Source organism: Bombina bombina, chromosome 4, assembly GCF_027579735.1.
Source record: "Bombina bombina isolate aBomBom1 chromosome 4, aBomBom1.pri, whole genome shotgun sequence".
NCBI lineage: Eukaryota > Metazoa > Chordata > Amphibia > Anura > Bombinatoridae > Bombina > Bombina bombina.
In genome coordinates this window covers 841,019,254-841,046,494 of record NC_069502.1, presented here as the reverse complement: position 1 = coordinate 841,046,494, position 27,241 = coordinate 841,019,254, and the positions used below count along the sequence as shown (strand labels likewise).

The following is a 27,241-nucleotide window of genomic DNA, read 5'->3' as shown; positions in this document are numbered from 1 at the left end:
AATGTTTATCATAAGAGTATACTGAAGTAGTCTGGGGCATGTGCTCTATATACAGTGCTGCAGAAACGTGCACGCTTCTGAGCATACTTAAGTATTTTGTTATGGGAAGGAGCTAAATTTGAACAAAGGATACCAAGAGAAAAGATAAATGTAATAACATAAGAAGCATTGCTTGTTTTTACCCTGGCTGTGTGTGGCTACAGACAATGTCACTGTGTGCAGCACTGAGGCATCTAATATTCTGTTACCGCTGGTTACATAAACGTATTATATACAATATGGTGCAGCTCTTCAGTGTGTAGCTGGGGGCAGAAGTATGTGCGGCACTGAGGCAGCTAATATTCTGTTACCGCTGGTTACATAAACTTATTATATACAATATGGTGCAGCTCTTCAGTGTGTAGCTGGGGGCAGAAGTATGTGCAGCACTGAGGCAGCTAATATTCTGTTACCGCTGGTTACATAAACGTATTATATACAATATGGTGCAGCTCTTCAGTGTGTAGCTGGGGGCAGAAGTATGTGCAGCACTGAGGCAGCTAATATTCTGTTACCGCTGGTTACATAAACGTATTATATACAATATGGTGCAGCTCTTCAGTGCGTAGCTGGGGGCAGAAGTATGTGCAGCACTGAGACAGCTAATATTCTGTTACCGCTGGTTACATAAACTTATTATATACAATATGGTGCAGCTCTTCAGTGCGTAGCTGGGGGCAGAAGTATGTGCAGCACTGAGGCATCTAATATTCTGTTACCGCTGGTTACATAAACTTATTATATACAATATGGTGCAGCTCTTCAGTGCGTAGCTGGGGGCAGAGGTATGTGCAGCACTGAGGCAGCTAATATTCTGTTAACGCTTGTTACATAAACGTATTATATACAATATGTTGCAGCTCTTCAGTGTGTAGCTGGGGGCAGAAGTATGTGCAGCACTGAGGCAGCTAATATTCTGTTACCGCTGGTTACATAAACGTATTATATACAATATGGCGCAGCTCTTCCGTGCGTAGCTGGGGGCAGAAGTATGTGCAGCACTGAGACAGCTAATATTCTGTTACCGCTGGTTACATAAACTTATATACAATATGGTGCAGCTCTTCAGTGCGTAGCTGGGGGCAGAAGTATGTGCAGCACTGAGGCATCTAATATTCTGTTACCGCTGGTTACATAAACTTATTATATACAGTATGGTGCAGCTCTTCAGTGTGTAGCTGGGGGCAGAAGTATGTGCAGCACTGAGGCATATAATATTCTGTTACCGCTGGTTACATAAACGTATTATATACAATATGGTGCAGCTCTTCAGTGTGTAGCTGGGGGCAGAAGTATGCGTGGTGCTGGAGGTGCTGCTAATATTGTGATGGTGTCTAGCCGGTACTTCCTGTCTCTAGTATCCTGCTTGTCTGTCTGATCTCTCTGCTGCGCACAACACGCTGCTTCCTGTTTGCCAGTTTTATGTAGCTCTGAGCCGGCCTTTCCTCCTTTTTAAATGGCACTAATTTAGACTAATTCTCATAAAGTGTTATTAACTATCCAGCTTCCCGGGTTTACTGCATGCAGAGACCTCTATTAGGATCTCCTGCTTAGCCCTGTATTGTGTATATCACAAACCACAACTGTTAGTTGTGTACAGATACAAAAGTAAAATAGACAGCAAGCTCTTCCTTTAGGTTTATTTGTGTAGCTTTTATTCTATCAGTCATGAAAAACCTCACAGTGCGCTGGTATAGACTCTCTCATGTAAGGTCATTTACCAGAGAGTGTCAGATCAAGGAGTTACATACAAAATAACTACACTTTTCCAAGATGCTGGTTTATTTTTACCCATAGCTTGTTATTATTAACCTTTAAAGGGATTGAAAACCCAATATTTTTCTTTTGTAATTCAGATAATACAGTTTTAAAAAAGTTTTCATTTTATTTCTATTTTCAAATTTGTTTTGTTCCTATGATATTCTTTGTTGAAGAGATATCTAGGTAGGAGTCTGGAGCAGGAAATAGTGCTGCCATCTAGGGTTCTTGCAAATTGATAAAATTGTTGAAAACTGCTGCCATGTGTGCTTCAGACACACTCCTGATTTATTTATTTTTTTGTGTTACTATTAGCTAAGGCCTAGATTTGGAGTTTGGCGGTAGCCGTGAAAACCAGCGTTAGAGGCTCCTAACTTTCTGGGCTAACGCCGGTTTATAAAGCTCTTAACTACTGTGCTCTAAAGTACACTAACACTCATAAACTACCTATGTACCCCTAAACCGAGGCCCCCCCCACATCGCAGACACTCGATTAAATTTTTTTAACCCCTAATCTGCCGACCGCCACCTACGTTATACTTATGTACCCCTAATCTGCTGCCCCTAACACCGCCGACCCCTATATTATATTTATTAACCCCTAACCTGCCCCCCACAACGTCGCAGCCAGCTACCTACAATAATTAACCCCTAATCTGCCGACCGCAAAGAGCCGCCACCTACATTATAGCTATGTACCCCTAATCTGCTGCCCCTAACACCGCCGACCCCTATATTATATTTATTAACCCCTAATCTGCCCCCCTCAACGTCGCCTCCACCAGCCTACACTTATTAACCCCTAATCTCCCGAGCGGACCGCACCGCTACTATAATAAAGTTATTAACCCCTAATCCGCCTCACTAACCCTATAATAAATAGTATTAACCCCTAATCTGCCCTCCCTAACATCGCCGACACCTAACTTCAATTATTAACCCCTAATCTGCCGACTGGAGCTCACCGCTATTCTAATAAATGTATTAACCCCTAAAGCTAAGTCTAACCCTAACACTAACACCCCCCTAAGTTAAATATAATTTTAATCTAACTAAATTAATTAACTCTTCTTAAATAAATTATTCCTATTTAAAGCTAAATACTTACCTGTAAAATAAATCCTAATATAGCTACAATATAAATTATATTTATATTATAGCTATTTTAGGATTAATATTTATTTTACAGGTAACTTTGAATTTATTTTAACCAGGTACAATAGCTATTAAATAGTTAAGAACTATTTAATAGCTAAAATAGTTAAAATAATTACAAATTTACCTGTAAAATAAATCCTAACCTAAGTTACAATTAAACCTAACACTACACTATCAATAAATTAATTAAATAAAATACCTATATTTTATTACAAAAAATAAAAAAATATTTACAAACATTAGAAAAATATTACAACAATTTAAACTAATTACACCTACTCTAAGCCCCCTAATAAAATAACAAAGCCCCCCAAAATAAAAAAATGCCCTACCCTATTCTAAATTACTAAAGTTCAAAGCTCTTTTACCTTACCAGCCCTGAACAGGGCCCTTTGCGGGGCATGCCCCAAGAAGTTCAGCTCTTTTGCCTGTAAAAAAAAACATACAATACCCCCCCCAACATTACAACCCACCACCCACATACCCCTAATCTAACCCAAACCCCCCTTAAATAAACCTAACACTAAGCCCCTGAAGATCTCCCTACCTTGAGTCGTCTTCACCCAGCCGAGCCAAATTCTTCATCCAAGCGGAGCAAGAAGAGGTCCTCCATCCGGTAGAAGTCTTCATCCAAGCAGGGCAGAAGAGGTCTTCCATCCGATTGAAGTCTTCATCCAAGCGGCATCTTCTATCGTCATCCATCCGGAGCGGAGCGGCAGCATCCTGAAGACCTCCGACGCGGAACATCCATCCTGGCCGACGACTGAACGACGAATGACGGTTCCTTTAAATGACGTCATCCAAGATGGCGTCCCTCAAATTCCGATTGGCTGATAGGATTCTATCAGCCAATCGCAATTAAGGTAGGAATATTCTGATTGGCTGATGGAGTCAGCCAATCAGAATCAAGTTCAATCCGATTGGCTGATCCAATCAGCCAATCAGATTGAGCTCGTATTCTATTGGCTGTTCCGATCAGCCAATAGAATTCGATTAGAATCTGATTGGATGATTGGATCAGCCAATCGGATTGAACTTGATTCTGATTGACTGACTCCATCAGCCAATTAGAATTTTCCTACCTTAATTCCGATAGGATTCTATCAACCAATCAGCCAATCGGAATTCGAGGGACGCCATCTTGGATGACGTCATTTAAAGGAACCGTCATTCGTCGTTCAGTCATCGTCCAGGATGGATGTTCCGCGTCGGAGGTCTTCAGGATGCTGCCGCTCCGATCCGGATGGATGACGATAGAAGATGCCGCTTGGATGAAGACTTCAATCGGATAGAAGACCTCTTCTGCCCCGCTTGGATGAAGACTTCTACCGGATGGAGGACCTCTTCTTGCTCCGCTTGGATGAAGAATTTGGCTCGGCTGGGTGAAGACGACTCAAGGTAGGGAGATCCTCAGGGGCTTAGTGTTAGGTTTATTTAAGGGGGGTTTGGGTTAGATTAGGGGTATGTGGGTTGTGGGTTGTAATGTTGGGGGGGGGTATTGTATGTTTTTTTTTACAGGCAAAAGAGCTGAACTTCTTGGGGCATGCCCCGCAAAGGGCCCTGTTCAGGGCTGGTAAGGTAAAAGAGCTTTGAACTTTAGTAATTTAGAATAGGGTAGGGCATTTTTTTATTTTGGGGGGCTTTGTTATTTTATTAGGGGGCTTAGAGTAGGTGTAATTAGTTTAAAATTGTTGTAATATTTTTCTAATGTTTGTAAATATTTTTTAATTTTTTGTAACTTAGTTCTTTTTTATTTTTTGTACTTTAGTTAGTTTATTTCATTGTATTTATTTGTAGGAATTGTATTTAATTTATTTATTGATAGTGTAGTGTTAGGTTTAATTGTAACTTAGGTTAGGATTTATTTTACAGGTAATTTTGTAATTATTTTAACTATTTTAGCTATTAAATAGTTCTTAACTATTTAATAGCTATTGTACCTGGTTAAAATAAATACAAAGTGGGGAACTTCCGGGTGGCAGCCATGATAGGCTGCATAATTCCATACTGCTCCTGCATTTTATCCATTTCTAATTGAAATAACTTTCTACATAGCTCACTCATTAGGTATACTAATAGATCTTCATCTCACTTAACAACCTGCTTTTGATGAGCCCACTATCAACGAGATATCTGCAGTTTTGAGCTCCCGGAGCACAGCAGAAGGTTGAGGCCTTTTTTCTACACCCCCCGGCGAGGCACATTTAGGCCTTGTCGTTAGGAGGCACGAAGTGCCGAGTACAAGAAATTGCTGGACTTGTATATCAATTGTCTGCCTAAGGAGCACCACTACATATATATCATGGAGATACCCTACTATTTACTGGAGGAGTTACGCAATCTGATTGATGATCACTACGCTGCTCTCGCAGACACGCTAAACAGCCTAACATTTGCTTGTGGCAGTGGCCCGGTCCCACAATTATTGCACTCCAAGCCTGCTGATATGGAAGGGGGGGGAGGTGGCGCTTTGGGGCCCCGGCGCCTACCTCTTGCCCCTGGTACCACTACAGAAGAAGTGATCGCAGGGTCTACAGAACCGGCAAATCGCTCTGGGAATCAGGCGGAGATCCCCCCTGCTCTATCCACGCCAACGGAGGCTACAGCCGTAAAGCGTGTCTTGAGTCTGCCACAGCCTAGGATCACTCTTAAAGGAGACTCATGTGCGATCCCCACCGTTAGAACGGGACAAACAACTGTGCCCTGGCGGATTCGTGGCATGCTCCCTGCGGTAAGATCGGAGGACGGTACAATAGGTTTAATTTTGGCTGCGCAACAGTTACCTGTACAGTATGCTACCAGGGGGCCATTAATAAGGAACTGCACTCCAACCAACTACCCCACACAATTTAAAGCAGAGCACACCTTACAAACCTCCTGCTTCTCAGGTGCCTGCTTTTATACAGCTTTGCCGAGCCTAAACTGGGATCCCGGAGGGCAACACTTCATTGCTCCCCAAGATGTTTGTGACACAGGACTGCTCCGGGAGACTATCGCAATGTGAATAAGGGAGACCCAATATCACTGCCGATGCAGATCTACTAATTCCGTGCTGAGGCATTGGTATTCTCTTCCCTCCTACATGCCGGTCTGGTTACTGCAGCACAAGATCAGAGGATCTTGCGTTAGTATTAGCATGTGTTTGCTGGAGCCCAGCTGGAACATTTTGACTGTCTCTCTGTTTCCACACGATCCGCTCACAGGTTGCTGATTCCATGCAATGTTTATGATCTATCTGCTGTTTACCAATGTACTGAGCATTATCGCATTAACCTTGTCTGTGTGCATATAGATACCATTTCTAGCAACATGGTACCTTATTCTCTGTAAGTCATAGTTGCAGGAAACTTAACATCAATACCGGCTTATGTTTGCTAGGGCCTTGTTGGGACATTGACATTTCTATTATTAACATATGCTAGCTAAAGTTAAGCTGGGTCATTGTTCTTGCCGCTGCTGTCAGATGATTTGTTTACTCCCGCCAGGTCCTCCACAATGTTCATGACTTACTGTTTAAAACATATGTTTTATTTTATTGTATTAACCATTACTATTTATATTAGGTAGTCAAGCCTGGTAACACAGTACCTTATTTTATGCATGTTATCGTTGCACCCCTACTCTGGCAAAACATGTTTGCAATATACATACGAATGCTTAGAGGTCATCTGTTGAAGGATTTTAGGTCCCCTACAGTGTTTGTTTATGACTCATTAACTGTTTATCAATTTATACTTGGGTGTACCTTTGTTTTAAGTGTGCTTGTTTTGCCCACTCCCTTATCGCCTATAGAAAGCACATGCAGCCCCCCCCTGCATTTATTCCCTTGAATGCCCCATAGTCTTTATGTCTTTCTGTACCCCCAATGGTTCAGTATATTATTTCACGAAGGGGTCTTGCCGCCAGCGGCCGAGGTGGTGGGATACCCATTTTCTTAAATATTTTAAGTTCTATTAGATTGCAAAGGCTATGGCTGGCTTGTTGGTGTAATATATCTATTTTCTGATAGAGGACAGAATACCTTATTTTATAATGGGATCTTCCTTCATTATGTATAAGTTGCTCATATTTGACTTGCTCTAGGGATTCATGATGGGGAACAGGCCTCTTTGTTTTATATTTAGCTCCCTCCTATCTATCAATCCTTACAAGTATATGCTTATAGCTACATTCTCCACTTTCCAGTGTAGTCTTATAATCTTTTTAGCATTTTAATGATATACCCTGGCTTTATGTAAGGCAGAGCCCTATTTATAATTTTTACTGCCCTCATAACCTGCTATATGTTGAAAAAGTATTTAATCACTCTCCCCCAACCTTCAGAATATATTCATACAGGAGTACAGTCTCCAAGCTTTAGCGTAGTTTAATGCTATTTCCAATATCCAGTATCTCTGGTTACATGTCAGGCAGAGTCCTATACATAATTTTTTCAGCCCTATACTACTTTGTTAAGCTATTACCCATCCTAGACCACCTTTTATAGCTTTAAAAATATTATAAAACCTGAGGTTAAGTTGAGATCCATGAGCGGTCTCCTTAGTACCATTGTACCTTCTACTATTTTATTTTTACATTTTGTGAGGTCCAAAAGTGGCCTTTGCTGTATTGAAGAAGGTCTATAACTTTGTTGACATTTCTTTTTATGTTATGCACTTGAATTTATTTTTGTATACCTTGCTTGTATGTCATTTCATAAAACCTCAATAAAAAAAAAAAAAAAAAAAAATGACATATATTTAATGCAAAAAATAAATAAATAAATAAATAAATACAAAGTTACCTGTAAAATAAATATTAATCCTAAAATAGCTATAATATCATTATAATTTATATTGTAGCTATATTAGGATTTATTTTACAGGTAAGTATTTAGCTTTAAATAGGAATAATTTATTTAATAAGAGTTAATTAATTTTGTTAGATTAAAATTATATTTAATTTAGGGGGGTGTTAGTGTTAGGGTTAGACTTAGCTTTAGGGGTTAATACATTTATTAGAATAGCGGTGAGCTCCAGTCGGCAGATTAGGGGTTAATAATTGAAGTTAGGTGTCGGCGATGTTAGGGAGGGCAGATTAGGGGTTAATACTATTTATTATAGGGTTAGTGAGGCGGATTAGGGGTTAATAACTTTATTATAGTAGCGGTGCGGTCCGCTCGGCAGATTAGGGGTTAATAAGTGTAGGCTGGTGGAGGCGACGTTGAGGGGGGCAGATTAGGGGTTAATAAATATAATATAGGGGTCGGCGGTGTTAGGGGCAGCAGATTAGGGGTACATAGCTATAATGTAGGTGGCGGCTCTTTGCGGTCGGCAGATTAGGGGTTAATTATTGTAGGTAGCTGGCTGCGACGTTGTGGGGGGCAGGTTAGGGGTTAATAAATATAATATAGGGGTCGGCGGTGTTAGGGGCAGCAGATTAGGGGTTAATAATTGAAGTTAGGTGTCGGCGATGTTAGGGAGGGCAGATTAGGGGTTAATACTATTTATTATAGGGTTAGTGAGGCGGATTAGGGGTTAATAAGTGTAGGCAGGTGGAGGCGACGTTGTGGGGGGCAGATTAGGGGTTAATAAATATAATATAGGGGTCTGCGGTGTTAGGGGCAGCAGATTAGGGGTACATAGGGATAATGTAAATTGCGGCGGTTTACGGAGCGGCAGATTAGGGGTTAAAAATAATATACAGGGGTCAGCGATAGCGGGGGCGGCAGATTAGGGGTTAAAAATAATATACAGGGGTCAGCGATAGCGGGGGCGGCAGAATAGGGGTTAATAAGTGTAAGGTTAGGGGTGTTTAGACTCGGGGTACATGTTAGAGTATTAGGTGCAGGCGTAGGAAGTGTTTCCCCATAGGAAACAATGGGGCTGCGTTAGGAGCTGAACGCGGCTTTTTTGCAGGTGTTAGGTTTTTTTTCAGCTCAAACAGCCCCATTGTTTCCTATGGGGGAATCGTGCACGAGCACGTTTTTGAGGCTGGCCGCGTCCGTAAGCAACTCTGGTATCGAGAGTTGAAGTTGCGTTAAATATGCTATACGCTCCTTTTTTGGAGCCTAACGCAGCCATTCTGTGGACTCTCAATACCAGAGTTATTTTAAAGGTGCGGCCAGAAAAAAGCCAGCGTTAGCTACGCGGGTCGTTACCGACAAAACTCTAAATCTAGCCGTAAATGATTAGGCTTTCACTAATTGTGTAATAAGCTAAATCATAAAGTACAAACTGCTGTTATATAAGTTTATGTTACACCCTGTACTGTGCTCTATCAGGTAACTTCCTGCTGTAATTACAGGGCGTCTAGAGGAAAACCCGGGCACTGGGCTATTAAATGTGAAGGAAGAGGATGAGACAGATGATATGAATAGTCATCAGACTGAAATACATTGCTCCCTCCCTGCCGGTGAGTAGTAATACGTGAGAGTCTGCCGGGGCTGTGCACACAGTTACTTACTGCTCTCCCTCCCTGCCGGTGAGTAGTAATACGTGAGAGTCTGCCGGGGCTGTGCACACAGTTACTTACTGCTCTCCCTCCCTGCCGGTGAGTAGTAATACGTGAGAGTCTGCTGGGGCTGTGCACACAGTTACTTACTGCTCTCCCTCCCTGCCGGTGAGTAGTAATACGTGAGAGTCTGCTGGGGCTGTGCACACAGTTACTTACTGCTCTCCCTCCCTGCCGGTGAGTAGTAATATGTGAGAGTCTGCCGGGGCTGTGCACACAGTTACTTACTGCTCTCCCTTGTAGTTTACTGTCTGCTTTATAAGCGCAGATAACAACATGATCCTTGTTTAGTTCATGGTCTATTTTTATACTGGAATATAGAGGATCACGGTCAAAGTATGAGAGAGTAAAGGAGGAGACTGTGTATTTGGTGCTATTGTCAGTCTGCAAAATACTCAAACTTGTTTTATGGAAAAGTTATAAAAACTAGTTCATGGGGTATAAAAACTGAATCTGCTTTATTTGTACTGGTGAAGATAACACTGATATAGTGAAAGTTGAGATAACAGAAGATTTGTGTGTGATGCGTCAGCTGGAAGCATCAGCTGTGGAAACCAGTGTTAGTATCAGCCCAGGTGAGTGTGCATGTGTGTTGTGTCTGAGTCACACAGACAGGTGAGTGTGCACGTATGTTGTGCCTAAGGGATGTAGGTCACAGGTAAGTGTCCATGTATGTTGTGTCTCAGGGATAAAGGTAGCATGAGTGTTGTGTGTGAGGTGCGTGGGTTACAGGTGAGTGTGCACATATATTGTGTATGACATACGTGGGTTACAGGTAAGTGTGCAGTGCACATATATTGTGCGTGAGGTACATGAGTTACAGGTAAGTGCACATATATTGTGTGTGAGGTACGTGGGTTACAGGTGAGTTAGCACATCTATTGTGTGTGAGGTATATGAGTTACAGGTGAGTGTGCATAGTTAGAGTGATAGTTTACGGTACTAAATAATTCTTTTGTTTGCACATAGTAATTTTTGGGTTATCACATGATTTTTATTTATATATATAATGAGATAAATTGATACTTTCCACGAGTACTACAAACAACTTATACGTATGCATGTCTATTCTTATTGTACAGGCCGTATGGATGTGACACCTTCAGATGGCTCAGAGGTTGAGCACAGAGGAGAACCGTATGTGAGTGATCACGTGAAGACTGTGGAAGATGAAGTTCCTATAAATACGGCTACAGGTGATTAGCATTAACACATTAACCGCCAATTTACCCTGTACATCAGCAGTGGTTGACATACCCCCAAACATCCACCAGATATATTATTAATATTCTTTATTTATAAAGCGCCAACAGGTTCCACAGCGCTGTCCATAGGTAACAAAGATAAAAGTACAGTACAATATAAGACACCAGACAAAATCTAGATGGGTAGGAGGGTGAGAAACATGAGGTGGGGACTACAAAGGTGAGAATGGTGTTAGTGTGGAGTTAGATGAGGGCAACTATTAGGCAAGTGGAATTCATTAGTTACTGATTTGGTCATATGCTTCCCTGAACAAAAAGGTCTTTAGGGAGCGTTTAAAGGAGGAGAGGTTAGGGGAAAGTCTGACAGCTCGAGGAAGTGCGTTCCAGAGGGTTGGTGCCGCACGAGAGAAGTCCTGTAGCCTAGCATGGGAGGGGGTGATGGTAGAAGATGCAAGGAGTAGATCATTGTTGGATCTTAGGGGGTGGGCTGGAGTATATTTGTTGATGAGTGAGGACAGGTGGGGGGGCTGCGTTGGTAAGGGCTTTGTAGGTCAGAGTGAGAATTTTGAATTTAATTCTGCTGTGAATGCAGAGCCATTGAAGGGACTCGCAGAGGGGTGCAGCAGATACAGAGCTTCGGGAGAGGTGGATTAACCTAGCAGAGGCAGTTAGGATTGATTGAAGGGGGGAGAGGCGGGAGAGAAGAAGGCCAGTTAGTAGGTTATTACAGTAGTCAAGTCAGGAAATTACTAGGAAATGGATTAGCGATTTAGTGATTTCAGCACTCAGAAAAGGACGAATTTTGGAGATATTGCTTAGGTGGTTGTGACAGGATGAAGAGAGCAATTGGATGTGGGTTAATGGGGGAATAGAAGAAGCTCAGTCTTGGACATGTTGATTTTTAGGTGGTGAGAGGCTATACAGGAAGAAATGCCAGATAAGCAGTCACTGATGTGGGAAAGGGCAGAAGAAGAGAGTGCAGGGTTGGATAGGTAGATCTGAGTATCATCAGTATAGAGGTGATAGTTGAAGCCACAGTTACTGATAAGTTTACCCAGTGAGAAAGTATAGATAGAGAAGAGTAGAGGGCCCACAACAGAGCCTTGAGGTACTCCAACAGACAGAGGCAATGAAGAGGAGTCGCTAGCAAATGAGACAGAATAGGACCTTTTAGAGAGATCAGAGTGGATCCAGGAGAGGGCAGTGTCACAGAGGCCAAGGGAGCTGAGAGTCCGTAGGAGGAGAGGATGGTCAACAGTGTCAAAGGCAGCAGACAGGTAAAATCAGATAAGTATAGAGTAGTGGCCATTGTTTTTAGCAAAAAGAAGATTGTTAGTAACCTTGGTGAGGGCAGTCACAGTTGAGTGTTGGGGATGGAAGCCAGATTGCAGGGGGTCAAGCAATGAGTTGGAGGACAGGAAGTGGGTTAGGCGATTGAAAAACCAGATTTTAAGGACTTTTGAAGCTAGCGGAAGCATTAATATGGGGCGGTAGTTTGTAGGAGAATTGGGGTAGAGGGAGGGTTTTTTGAGGATGGGGCTGACCTTTGCATGTTTGAAGGAAGATGAAAATTAACCGGTTGTAAGGGTGTAGTTACTATAATGTGTATGTGGTGTTGTTGGTCACATACAGGTAGCACTAAATCACGGGTTTAAAAATGTTTATAGGCACAGAGCTGTGTAGTTACTATAATGTGTACGTGGTGTTGTTGGTAACATACAGGGAGCACTAAATCAGGGGTTTAATAAGGTTTATAGGCACAGAGCTGTGTAGCTACTATAATGTGTATGTGGTGTTCTTGGTCACATACAGGTAGCACTAAATCATGGGTTTAATAAGGTTTATAGGCACAGAGCTGTGTAGTTACTATAATGTGTATGTGGTGTAGTTGGTCACGTAGAGGAAGCACTAAATCATGGGTTTAATAAGGTTTATAGGCACAGAGCTGTGTAGTTACTATACAATAAATAACTATCACTATTTAGCATTAAAGGGACATTAAACCGCTGGGCATAACTACAACACAACGGTCACTACTCACCATATATACTCATATTTCACCTTTTTACAGGTGCTGAATGCTGTAACTTTGTTTTTTAATACAGGGCAACACCATATTGGAGTTTTTTCACAGCAGTATTGTGTGCTTCAGGTTATCACATAACACATTGTGTGGGGTTTTATATTTGTGCAGTTTTTATACACAGTGTAATAGCTAAATAACTTGTATAAAAAGCTACATGAATAATATAGAGCAATGCAGGGGCTGCAAATATATAAAGTTCATGGTCAGTCATGCACAGTACATATGGTAAAAAGCCGGCAACATCACTGTTCTGTGAATGCGCACGGCTTCTGTCCCAGGGTGCGAGAATACCTACACTCCAAGATGGTGGCACCCAGTGTAAATGTGCAGGGCATCAGCAACTGGCTCCGTTAAAGGGATATGAAACTCAAATTTTTTCTTTCATTATTCAGATAGAGCTTGGGATTTTAAACAACTTTCTAATTTACTTTTATTATCATTTTTTCTTTGTTATCTTAGCATGGATGTAAGCTTAGGAGCCAGCCCATTTCTAGAGCACTATATGGCAGCAGTTTTGCAAGAATGTTAACCATTTGGAAGAGCTTTATTTCTCCAACATAGGTGTGTCCGGTCCACGGCGTCATCCTTACTTGTGGGATATTCTCTTCCCCAACAGGAAATGGCAAAGAGCCCAGCAAAGCTGGTCACATGATCCCTCCTAGGCTCCGCCTCCCCCAGTCATTCTCTTTGCCGTTGCACAGGCAACATCTCCACGGAGATGGCTCAGAGTTTTTTGGTGTTTAAATGTAGTTTTTATTCTTCAATCAAGAGTTTGTTATTTTAAAATAGTGCTGGTATGTACTATTTACTCTGAAACAGAAAAGAGATGAAGATTTCTGTTTGTAAGAGGAAAATGATTTTAGCAACCGTTACTAAAATCGATGGCTGTTTCCACACAGGACTGTTGAGGGGGAAACAGTGAGCAGACTTTGGCTGCTTGAGGTATGACACATTTCTAACAAGACTTGGTAATGCTGGAAGCTGTCATTTTCCCTATGGGATCCGGTAAGCCATTTTCTTAATTTTCAATATAAGAATAAGGGCTTCACAAGGGCTTTAAAGACTGGTAGACATTTTTCTGGGCCAAAACGATTACTTTATAAGCATATTTAATGGTTTACAACTTTGGAGAGTTATTTTAATCTTGGGAATTCTGTTAAAAAAACGGCAGGCACTGTATTGGACACCTTTTTCACTGGGGGCCTTCTCTAGTCATAGGCAGAGCCTCATTTTCGCGCCACTAATGCGCAGTTGTTTTTGAGAAGCAAGGCATGCAGATGCATGTGTGAGGAGCTCAGATCCACTGAAAAAGCTTATTGAAGGCGTCATTTGGTATCGTATTCCCCTCTGGGCTTGGTTGGGTCTCAGCAAAGCAGATACCAGGGACTGTATAGGGGTTAAATGTAAAAACGGCTCCGGTTCCGTTATTTTAAGAGTTAAAGCTTTCAAATTTGGTGTGCAATACTTTTAAGGCTTTATGACACTGTGGTGAAATTTTGGTGAATTTTGAACAATTCCTTCATACTTTTGCGTATATTCAGTAAAAAAGTGTGTTCAGTTTAAAATTTAAAGAGACAGTAACGGTTTTATTTTAAAACGTTTTTTGTGCTTTGTTATCAAGTTTATGCCTATTAACATGTCTGAACTATCAGATAGACGATGTTCTGTATGTTCGGAAGCCAAGGTTCCTCTCCATTTAAATATATGTGATGAATGTGACAAACAAAGTAGGGACAATGATGCCACTGATAATAATGTTGCCCAAAATGATTCCTTAAGTGAGGGGAGTAAGCATGGTACTGCATCATCTCCTTCTATGTCTACACCAGTCTTGCCCACTCAGGAGGTCCCTAGTGCATCTAGTGCGCCAATCCTCCTTACTATGCAACAATTAACGGCTGTAATGGATAATTCTATTAAAAACATTTTAGCCAAAATGCCCACTTATCAGCGAAAGCGCGACTGCTCTGTTTTAGATACTGAAGAGCATGAGGACGCTGATGATAATGGTTCTGACATGCCCTTACACCAGTCTGAAGGGGCTAGGGAGGTTTTGTCTGAGGGAGAAATTTCAGATTCAGGAAAAATTTCTCAACAAGCTGAACCTGACGTTATTACATTCAAATTTAAATTGGAACATCTCCGCGCTCTGCTTAAGGAGGTGTTATCTACTCTGGATGATTGTGACAATTTGGTCATTCCAGAGAAATTATGTAAGATGGACAGGTTCCTAGAGGTCCCGGTGCCCCCCGAAGCTTTTCCTATACCCAAGAGGGTGGCGGACATTGTAAATAAAGAATGGGAAAGGCCCGGCATACCTTTTGTCCCTCCCCCTATATTTAAGAAATTATTTCCTATGGTCGACCCCAGGAAGGACTTATGGCAGACAGTCCCCAAGGTCGAGGGGGCGGTTTCTACTCTAAACAAACGCACCACTATCCCTATAGAAGATAGTTGTGCTTTCAAAGATCCTATGGATAAAAAATTAGAGGGTTTGCTTAAAAAGATGTTTGTTCAGCAAGGTTAACTTCTACAACCAATTTCATGCATTGTTCCTGTCACTACAGCAGCGTGTTCCTGGTTCGAGGAACTAGAAAAGTCGCTCAATAAAGCATCTTCTTATGAGGAGGTTATGGACAGAGTTCAAGCACTTAAGTTGGCTAACTCTTTTACCTTAGACGCCACTTTGCAATTAGCTAGATTAGCGGCGAAAAATTCAGGTTTTGCTATTGTGACGCGCAGAGCGCTTTGGCTGAAGTCTTGGTCAGCGGATGTGTCCTCCAAGAACAGATTGCTTAACATCCCTTTCAAGGGGAAAACGCTGTTTGGCCCTGACTTGAAAGAGATTATTTCAGACATCACTGGGGGAAAGGGCCACGCCCTTCCTCAGGATAGGTCTTTTAAGGCTAAAAATAAAACAAATTTTCGTCCCTTTCGCAGAAACGGACCAGCCTCAAATTCTACATCCTCTAAGCAAGAGGGTAATTCTTCTCAAACCAAGCCAGCCTGGAGACCGATGCAAGGCTGGAACAAAGGTAAGCAGGCCAAGAAGCCCGCTACCGCTACCAAGACAGCATGAGATGCTGGCCCCCGATCCGGGACCGGATCTGGTGGGGGGCAGACTCTCTCTCTTCGCTCAGGCTTGGGCAAGAGATGTTCAGGATCCTTGGGCGCTAGAAATAGTTTCTCAAGGTTATCTCCTGGAATTCAAGGAACTACCCCCAAGGGGAAGGTTCCACAGGTCTCAATTGTCTTCAGACCAAATAAAAAGACAGGCATTCTTACATTGTGTAGAAGACCTGTTAAAAATGGGAGTGATTCATCCTGTTCCATTAGGAGAACAAGGGATGGGGTTTTACTCCAATCTGTTCATAGTTCCCAAAAAAGAGGGAACATTCAGGCCAATTTTGGATCTCAAGATCCTAAACAAATTTCTCAAGGTTCCATCGTTCAAGATGGAAACCATTCGGACAATTCTTCCTACCATCCAGGAAGGTCAATTCATGACCACGGTGGATTTAAAGGATGCGTATCTACATATTCCTATCCACAAGGAACATCATCGGTTCCTAAGATTCGCCTTTCTGGACAAGCATTACCAGTTTGTGGCACTTCCATTCGGACTAGCCACTGCTCCAAGAATTTTCACAAAGGTACTAGGGTCCCTTCTAGCGGTGCTAAGGCCAAGGGGCATTGCAGTAGTACCCTACTTGGACGACATACTGATTCAAGCGTCGTCTCTGCCACAAGCAAAGGCTCATACGGACATTGTCCTAGCCTTTCTCAGATCTCACGGGTGGAAAGTGAACGTAGAAAAAAGTTCTCTATTCCCGTCAACAAGAGTTCCCTTCTTGGGAACAATAATAGACTCCTTAGAAATGAAGATCTTTCTGACAGAAGCCAGAAAATCAAAACTTCTAAGCTCTTGTCAAGTACTTCATTCTGTTCTTCTTCCTTCCATAGCGCAGTGCATGGAAGTAATAGGTTTGATGGTTGCGGCAATGGACATAGTTCCTTTTGCGCGAATTCATCTAAGACCATTACAACTGTGCATGCTCAGACAGTGAAATGGGGATTATACAGATTTGTCCCCGACGATCCAAGTAGATCAGAGGACCAGAGATTCACTCCGTTGGTGGCTGACCCTGGACAACCTGTCCCAAGGGATGAGCTTCAGAAGACCAGAGTGGGTCATTGTAACGACCGACGCCAGCCTGGTGGGCTGGGGCGCGGTCTGGAAACACCTGAAAGCTCAGGGTCTATGGTCTCGGGAAGAATCTCTTCTCCCGATAAACATTCTGGAACTGAGAGCGATATTCAATGCTCTCAAGGCTTGGCCTCAACTAGCAAAGGCCAAATTCATAAGGTTTCAATCAGACAACATGACGACTGTTGCATATATCAACCATCAGGGGGGAACAAGGAGTTCCCTGGCGATGGAAGAAGTGACCAAAGTAATTCAATGGGCGGAGATTCACTCCTGCCACTTGTCTGCAATCCACATCCCAGGAGTGGAAAATTGGGAAGCGGATTTTCTGAGTCGTCAGACATTTCATCCGGGGGAGTGGGAACTCCATCCGGAAATCTTTGCCCAAATAACTCAATTATGGGGCATTCCAGACATGGATCTGATGGCGTCTCGTCAGAACTTCAAGGTTCCTTGCTACGGGTCCAGATCCAGGGATCCCAAGGCGACTCTAGTAGATGCACTAGTAGCGCCCTGGACCTTCAACCTAGCTTATGTGTTCCCACCCTTTCCTCTCATTCCCAGGCTGGTAGCCAGGATCAATCAGGAGAGGGCTTCGGTGATCTTGATAGCTCCTGCGTGGCCACGCAGAACTTGGTATGCAGACCTGGTGAATATGTCATCGGCTCCACCATGGAAGCTACCTTTGAGACGGGACCTTCTTGTTCAAGGTCCGTTCGAACATCCGAATCTGACTTCACTCCAACTGACTGCTTGGAGATTGAACGCTTGATTTTATCAAAGCGTGGGTTCTCAGATTCTGTCATTGATACTCTTATTCAGGCTAGAAAGCCTGTAACTAGAAAAATTTACCATAAAGTATGGAAGAAATATATCTGTTGGTGCGAATCGAAAGGATTCCCATGGAACAGGGTAAAAATTCCTAAGATTCTATCCTTTCTACAAGAGGGTTTGGAGAAAGGATTATCTGCAAGTTCTTTGAAGGGACAGATTTCTGCTTTATCTGTTTTACTTCACAAGAAGCTGGCGGCTGTGCCAGATGTTCAGGCTCTGGTTAGAATCAAGCCTGTTTACAAACCTTTGACTCCTTGGAGTCTCAATTTAGTTCTTTCAGTTCTTCAAGGGGTTCCGTTTGAACCCTTACATTCCGTAGATATTAAGTTATTATCTTGGAAAGTTTTGTTTTTGGTTGCAATTTCTTCTGCTAGAAGAGTTTCAGAGTTATTTGCTCTGCAGTGTTCTCCTCCTTATCTGGTGTTCCATGCAGATAAGGTGGTTTTGCGTACTAAACCTGGTTTTCTTCCGAAAGTTGTTTCTAACAAAAATATTAACCAGGAGATAGTTGTGCCTTCTTTGTGTCCGAATCCAGTTTCAAAGAAGGAACGTTTGTTGCACAATTTGGATGTAGTTCGTGCTCTAAAATTCTATTTAGAGGCTACAAAGGATTTCAGACAAACATCTTCCTTGTTTGTTGTTTATTCTGGTAAAAGGAGAGGTCAAAAAGCAACTTCTACCTCTCTCTCTTTCTGGCTTAAAAGCATCATCAGATTGGCTTATGAGACTGCCGGACGGCAGCCTCCTGAAAGAATCACAGCTCATTCCACTAGGGCTGTGGCTTCCACATGGGCCTTCAAGAACGAGGCTTCTGTTGATCAGATATGTAAGGCAGCGACTTGGTCTTCACTGCACACTTTTACCAAATTTTACAAATTTGATACTTTTGCTTCTTCTGAGGCTATTTTTGGGAGAAAGGTTTTGCAAACCGTGGTGCCTTCCATCTAGGTGACCTGATTTGCTCCCTCCCATCATCCGTGTCCTAAAGCTTTGGTATTGGTTCCCACAAGTAAGGATGACGCCGTGGACCGGACACACCTATGTTGGAGAAAACAGAATTTATGTTTACCTGATAAATTACTTTCTCCAACGGTGTGTCCGGTCCACGGCCCGCCCTGGTTTTTTAATCAGGTCTGATGATTTATTTTCTCTAACTACAGTCACCACGGTATCATATGATTTCTCCTATGCAAATATTCCTCCTTTACGTCGGTCGAATGACTGGGGAAGGCGGAGCCTAGGAGGGATCATGTGACCAGCTTTGCTGGGCTCTTTGCCATTTCCTGTTGGGGAAGAGAATATCCCACAAGTAAGGATGACGCCGTGGACCGGACACACCGTTGGAGAAAGTAATTTATCAGGTAAACATAAATTCTGTTTTCCGGCCATGTAGTGCTTCAGAGGCTACCTAGGTATTTCTTCAGTACAGAATATAATGGGAACCAAGCAAATTTGGTTATGTAACAGAGTGGATGTTCCAGGGGGGGTAGACAAAATGAGAAGTGATATACAACAATTGGAGGATTGGACAAACGACTGGGATCTAAAGTTTAAAGGACCACTCAACACATTAGATTTGCATAATCAACAAATGCAAGATAACAAGACAATGCAATAGCACTTAGTCTGAACTTCAAATGAGTAGTAGATTTTTTTTATAACAAATTTCAAAGTTATGTATATTTCCACTTCCCTTGTACCATGTGATAGCAATCAGCCAATCACAAATGCATATACGCATAGTCTGTGAATTCTTGCACATGCTCAGTAGGAGCTGGTGACTCAAAAAATGTAAATATAAAAGACTGTGCACATTTTTTTTTAATGGAAGTAAATTGGAAAGTTGTTTAAAATTACATGCTGTATCTGAATCATGAAAATTTAATTTAACCTGAGTGTCCCTTTAACACAGCAAAGTGTAAAATAATGCATTTAGGGAAGAAAAATACAAATGTTAATTTCAGACTCAATGACACTTTACTGACTGTTACAGATGAGGAACAGGACTTGGGAATGATTATTTCAGATGATTTAAAACTTGGTAAACAATGTAGTAATGCAGCGAGTAAGGTTAGCAGAATGCTTGGATGTATCGGTAGAGGTATTTGCAGCAGAAATAGTAAGGTTCTTATGCCACTTTATAAATCATTAGTTAGGCCTCATCTTGAGTATTGTGTGCAGTTCTGGAGGCCATATCTTCAGAAGGATATTAACAAACTTGAATCTGTGCAAAGGAGGGCTACCAAAATGGTACATGGTCTAAAAAATAAAACTTACCAGGATAGGCTCAATGACCTAAATATGTATAGCTTAGAGGAGAGAAGGGAAAGAGGTGATATGATAGCAACTTTCAAGTACATTAAAGGGTTTAGTAAAACTGAGACTGTGGGTATTTTACATAAAATGGAAAATTCAAGAACAAGGGGTCATGAGCTCAAGCTAAAGGTTAGTAGATTCAGGAGTAATTTGAGGAAGCACTTCTTTACAGAAAGAGTGATTGATTTATGGAATAAACTTCCTCAAGAGGTAGTAGCAACAAACACTGTGGGGACTTTAAAAATGCATGGGACAAGCATAAGGCTATCCTACGAACTAGATAAGTTTATACTGTTAGGTAAGGTCGGGCAGACTTGCTGGGCCTATGGCTCTTATCTGCCGTCAATATCTATGTTTCTATGCTATAGAAGTAAATTGGAAACGTTTTTAAAATTGTATTCTCTGTCTGAATCAGATTTTTTTTTGGGGGGGGGAGTTCATATCCCTTTAAAATAAAAGATCAGCTTTGAAGAGAGCAGCAGACACAGCAGGATGGCAATAATTAAACATGTTATAGGGTCATGGATTTAAAAAGTACACTGCCATTATTTAGATAGGCAGTATGATTAATGTATGCTAAGAAGCATGCTCTATAGATGCGAGCAGTGCTTGTCATGCAAGCATACTGTGATAGGCACAGGAGCAGTTCTTGTCACGAACATATTAAAGTAAACTCCGGAGCATGTTTTATATATGATAGCAGTTTTTGTCACAAGAGTATACTGAGGTAGGCACAGGAGTGTGCTGTGTATATGATAGTAGTGCTTGTCATGAGAGCATACTGAGGTAGGCACAGGAGTGTGCTTTATATATGGTAGCAATGCTTGTCACAAGCATGGTGAGGTAGACTAAGGAGCAAGCTTTTATATATGGTAGCAGTGCTTGTCATGAGAGCATACTGAGATAGGCACAGGAGCAAACTTTTTATATGGCAGCAATGTTTATCATAAGAGTAGTCTGGGGCATGTGCTCTATATACAGTGCTGCAGAAACGTGCACGCTTCTGAGCATACTTAAGTATTTTGTCATGGGAAGGAGCTAAATTTGAACAAGGGATACCAAGAGAAAAGATAAATGTAATAACATAAGAAGCATTGCTTGTTTTTACCCTGGCTGTGTGCATCTACAGACAACGTCACTGTGTGCAGCACTGAGGCATCTAATATTCTGTTACCGCTGGTTACATAAACTTATTATATACAATATGGTGCAGCTCTTCAGTGTGTAGCTGGGGGCAGAAGTATGTGCAGCACTGAGGCAGCTAATTTTCTGTTACCGCTGGTTACATAAACTTATTATGTACAATATGGTGCAGCTCTTCAGTGCGTAGCTGGGGCAGAAGTATGTGCGGCACTGAGGCAGCTAATATTCTGTTACCGCTGGTTACATAAACTTATTATATACAATATGGTGCAGCGCTTTAGTGCGTAGCTGGGGGCAGAAGTATGTGCAGCACTGAGGCAGCTAATATTCTGTTACCGCTGGTTACATAAACGTATTATATAAAATATGGTGCAGCTCTTCATTGTGTAGCTGGGGGCAGAAGTATGTGCAGCACTGAGGCAGCTAATATTCTGTTACCGCTGGTTACATAAACGTATTATATACAATATGGTGCAGCTCTTCAGTGTGTAGCTGGGGGCAGAAGTATGTGCGGCACTGAGGCATCTAATATTCTGTTACCGCTGGTTACATAAACGTATTATATACAATATGGTGCAGCTCTTCAGTGTGTAGCTGGGGGCAGAAGTATGTGCGGCGCTGCAGGTGCTGCTAATATTGTGATGGTGTCTAGCTGGTACTTCCTGTCACTAGTATCCTGCTTGTCTGTCTGATCTCTCTGCTGCGCACAACACACTGCTTCCTGTTTGCCAGTTTTATGTAGTTCTGAGCCAGCCTTTCCTCCTTTTTAAATGGCACTAATTTAGACTAATTCTCATACAGTGTTATTAGCTATCCAGCTTCCCGGGTTTACTGCATGCAGAGACCTCTATTAGGATCTCCTGCTTAGCCCTGTATTGTGTATATCACAAACCACAACTGTTAGTTGTGTACAAAAGTAAAATAGGCAGCAAGCTTTTCTTTAGGTTTATTTGTGCAGCTTTTATTCTATCAGTCATGTAAAACCTCACAGTGCGCTGGTATAGACTCTCTCATGTAAGGTCATTTACCAGAGAGTGTGAGATCAAGGAGTTTCATACAGAATAACTACACTTTTCCAAGATGCTGGTTTATTTTTACCCATAGCTGGTTATTATTAACCTTTAAAGGGATTGAAAACCCAACATTTTTCTTTTGTAATTCAGATAATACAGTTTTAAAAAAAGTTTTCATTTTATTTCTATTTTCAAATTTGTTTTGTTCATATGATATTCTTTGTTGAAGAGATATCTAGGTAGGAGTCTGGAGCAGGAAATAATGCTGCCATCTAGGGTTCTTGCAAATTGATAACATTCTTGAAAACTGCTGCCATGTGTGCTTAAGACACACTCCTGATTTATTTATTTTTTTGTGTTACTATTAGCTAAAGGATTAGGCTTTCACTAATTGTGTAATAAACTAAACCAGAACGTACAAACTGCTGTTATATAAGTTTATGTTACACCCTGTACTGTGCTCTATCAGGTAACTTCCTGCTGTAATTACAGGGCGTCTAGAGGAAAACCTGGGCACTGGGCTATTAAATGTGAAGGAAGAGGATGAGACAGATTACATGAATAGTCATCAGACTGAAATACATTGGTCCCTCCCTGCCGGTGAGTAGTAATACGTGAGAGTCTGCCGGGGCTGTGCACACAGTTACTTACTGCTCTCCCTCCCTGCCGGTGAGTAGTAATACGTGAGAGTCTGCCGGGGCTGTGCACACAGTTACTTACTGCTCTCCCTCCCTGCCGGTGAGTAGTAATACGTGAGAGTCTGCCGGGGCTGTGCACACAGTTACTTACTGCTCTCCCTCCCTGCCGGTGAGTAGTAATACGTGAGAGTCTGCCAGGGCTGTGCACACAGTTACTTACTGCTCTCCCTCCCTGCCGGTGAGTAGTAATACGTGAGAGTCTGCCGGGGCTGTGCACACAGTTACTTACTGCTCTCCCTCCCTGCCGGTGAGTAGTAATACGTGAGAGTCTGCCGGGGCTGTGCACACAGTTACTTACTGCTCTCCCTCCCTGCCGGTGAGTAGTAATACGTGAGAGTCTGCCGGGGCTGTGCACACAGTTACTTACTGCTCTCCCTTGTAGTTTACTGTCTGCTTTATAAGCGCAGATAACAACATGATCCTTGTTTAGTTAATGCTCTTTTTTTATACTGGAATATAGAGGATCACGGTCAAAGTATGAGAGAGTAAAGGAGGAGACTGTGTATTTGGTGCTATTGTCAGTCTGCAAAATACTCAAACTTGTTTTATGGTTAAGTTCTAAAAACTAGTTCATGGGGTATAAAAACTGAATCTGCTTTATTTGTACAGATGAAGATAACGCTGATATAGTGAAAGTTGAGATAACAGAAGATTTGTGTGTGAGGCGTCAGCTAGAAGCATCAGCTGTGGAAACCAGTGCCAGTATCAGCCCAGGTAAGTGTGCATGTGTGTTGTGTCTGAGGCACACAGGAGACAGATGAGTGTGCACGTATGTTGTGCCTAAGGGATGTAGGTCACAGGTAAGTGTCCATGTATTTTGTGTCTCAGGGATAAAGGTAGCATAAGTGTTGTTTGTGAGGTACGTGGGTTACAGGTGAGTGTGCACATATATTGTGTGTGAAGTATATGAGTTACAGGTGAGTGTGCATAGTTATTGTGATAGTTTACGGTACTAAATAATTCTTTTGTTGGCACATAGTATTTTTTGGGTTATTACATAATTTTTATTTATATATATATATATATATATATATATATATATATATATATATATATATATATAATGAGATAAATTGATACTTTCCACGAGTACTACAAACAACTTATACATATGCATGTCTATTCTTATTGTACAGGCCGTATGGATGTGACACCTTCAGATGGCTCAGAGGTTGAGCACAGAGGAGAACCGTATGTGTGTGATCACGTGAAGACTGAGGAAGATGAAGTTCCTATAAATACGGCTACAGGTGATTAGCATTAACACATTAACCGCCAATTTACCCTGTACATCAGCAGTGGTTGACATACCCCTAAACATCCACCAGATATATTATTAATATTCTTTATTTATAAAGCACCAACAGGTTCCACAGCGCTGTCCATAGGTAACAAAGATAAAAGTACAGTACAATATAAGACACCAGACAAAATCTAGATGGGTAGGAGGGTGAGAAACATGAGGTGGGGACTACAAAGGTGAGAATGGTGTTAGTGTGGAGTTAGATGAGGGCAACTATTAGGCAAGTGGAATTCATTAGTTACTGATTTGGTCATATGCTTCCCTGAACAAAAAGGTCTTTAGGGAGCGTTTAAAGGAGGAGAGGTTAGGGGAAAGTCTGACAGCTCGAGGAAGTGCGTTCCAGAGGGTTGGTGCCGCACGAGAGAAGTCCTGTAGCCTAGCATGGGAGGAGGTGATGGTAGAAGATGCAAGGAGTAGATCATTGTTGGATCTTAAGGGGTGGGCTGGAGTATATTTGTTGATGTGTGAGGACAGGTGGGGGGGCTGCGTTGGTAAGGGCTTTGTAGGTCAGAGTGAGAATTTTATATTTAATTCTGCTGTGAATGCGGAGCCATTGAAGGGACTCGCAGAGGGGTGCAGCAGATACAGAGCTTCGAGAGAGGTGGATTAACCTAGCAGAGGCAGTTAGGATTGATTGAAGGGGGGAGAGGCGGGAGAGAGGAAGGCCAGTTAGTAGGTTATTACAGTAGTCAAGTCAGGAAATTACTAGGGAATGGATTAGTGATTTCAACACTCAGAAAAGGAGGAATTTTGGAAATATTGCGTAGGTGGTTGCGACAGGATGAAGAGAGCAATTGGATGTGGGGTATGAAGGACAGATTGGAGTCAAGTGTAACTCCTAGGCAGCGGACTTGGGGTGAGGGGGAGATAGTGGTGTCGCCAATAGTGATAGTAAAGTTAGAAACTGGAGTAGAATTAGATGGGGGATTAGAAGAAGCTCAGTCTTGGACATGTTGATTTTTAGGTGGTGAGAGGCCATACAGGAAGAAATGCCAGATAAGCAGTCGCTGATGTGGGAAAGGACAGAAGAAGAGAGTGCAGGGTTGGATAAGTAGATCTGAGTATCATCAGTATAGAGGTGATAGTTGAAGCCACAGTTACTGATAAGTTTACCCAGTGAGAAAGTATAGATAGAGAAGAGTAGAGGACCCACAACAGAGCCTTGAGGTACTCCAACAGACAGAGGCAATGAAGAGGAGTCGCTAGCAAATGAGACAGAATAGGACTTTTTAGAGAGATCAGAGTGGATCCAGGAGAGGGCAGTGTCACGAGGCCAAGGGAGCTGAGAGTCCGTAGGAGGAGGGGATGGTCAACAGTGTCAAAGGCAGCAGACAGGTAAAATCAGATAAGTATAGAGTAGTGGCCATTGTTTTTAGCAAAAAGAAGATTGTTAGTAACCTTGATGAGGGCAGTCACAGTTGAGCGTTGGGGACGGAAGCCAGATTGCAGGGGGTCAAGCAATGAGTTGGAGGATAGGAAGTGGGTTAGGTGATTGAAAAACGAGTTTTTAAGGACTTTTGAAGCTAGCGGAAGCATTTATGGGGCGGTAGTTTGTAGGAGAATTGGGGTAGAGGGAGGGTTTTTTGATGATGGGGGTGACCTTTGCATGTTTGAAGGAAGATGAAAATTAACCGGTTGTAAGGGATCAGTTGAATATGTGAGTAAGGGCTGGAGTGAGGGTAGAAGACCGAGAAGGCATTAGATGTGAAGGGATAGGGTCAATTGGGCAGAAATAACAAAGGTTTTCGTTATATTTGTATGCCTCCGGAAGTTATGCCTGCAGTCCTAGCACAGCTTCACCACTGCCGGCAAAGCTGCGCTAGTTAATGACCATGGACGTACAGGGTACGTCTGTCGTTAAGTAAAGAGAATATTCTGTGATGTTGTCATTTTGTCTCATGTGAATAAGTTATATTTTCTCAGATGGTTACACAGCAGACACAAGTCAGTGAGCAGCTCATGTATGAATAACTAAGGGCTAGATTACAAATGAAGCGAAAAACTATAATCAGTATTTAGTGCTAACTATGCTCAAGTTATATCTATAGTGCTCCTATTCTTATTCTTGTATTACAATGTTATCGCAAGAGCCAAAGCCTCAGGTGCGCTAACATCTGGAGGTCGGATAGTGTGACCTAGCTGAGTCCCTTTCTGTATAGACTTCTGTATATTTATACACATATAAATAAATCGCATACATATACACCTTTGTGTCCATTCCAGTCCAGCACCTGATCATAGACCATATCCCTTTAAATCACTGTTAGAACATTTATTTAAATTATAAACCTTGTTTCTTTCATGTAATTAGCAAGAGTCCATGAGCTAGTGACGTATGGGATATACATTCCTACCAGGAGGGGCAAAGTTTCCCAAACCTCAAAATGCCTACAAATACACCCCTCACCACACCCACAAATCAGTTTTCCAAACTTTGCCTCCTATGGAGGTGGTGAAGTAAGTTTGTGCTAGATTCTACGTTGATATGCGCTCCGCAGCAGGTTGGAGCCCGGTTTTCCTCTCAGCGTGCAGTGAATGTCAGAGGGATGTGAGGAGAGTATTGCCTATTTGAATTCAATGATCTCCTTCTACGGGGTCTATTTCATAGGTTCTCTGTTATCGGTCGTAGAGATTCATCTCTTACCTCCCTTTTCAGATCGACGATATACTCTTATATATATATATATATATATACATAGTAACATAGTAGATAAGGTTGAAAAAAGACTGAAGTCCATCGAGTTCAACCTATACAAATCTAAAATACTTACAAAAAGCTCCAGTTAAGCTTAAATAACCCCATTAAAATGTGACCCATTTAATACTAGCAATCATATCCATGAATTTTGTTTATATACAGAAATTTATCCAGACTATTTTTAAATGTATCTATGGTATTGGCATTCACTACCTCCTTTGGTAATGAGTTCCACAATTTTATTGCTCTTACAGTGAAAAAACGTTTCCGTTGCAGGAGATTAAATCTCCT

At 42.0% G+C, this 27,241-nt stretch overlaps 1 pseudogene; it reads left to right on the top strand.

The window, feature by feature from the left end:
* LOC128657231 (oocyte zinc finger protein XlCOF6-like) overlaps window positions 1–27,241 on the top strand; it is a 157,798-nt pseudogene that overhangs the window by 38,602 nt on the left and 91,955 nt on the right.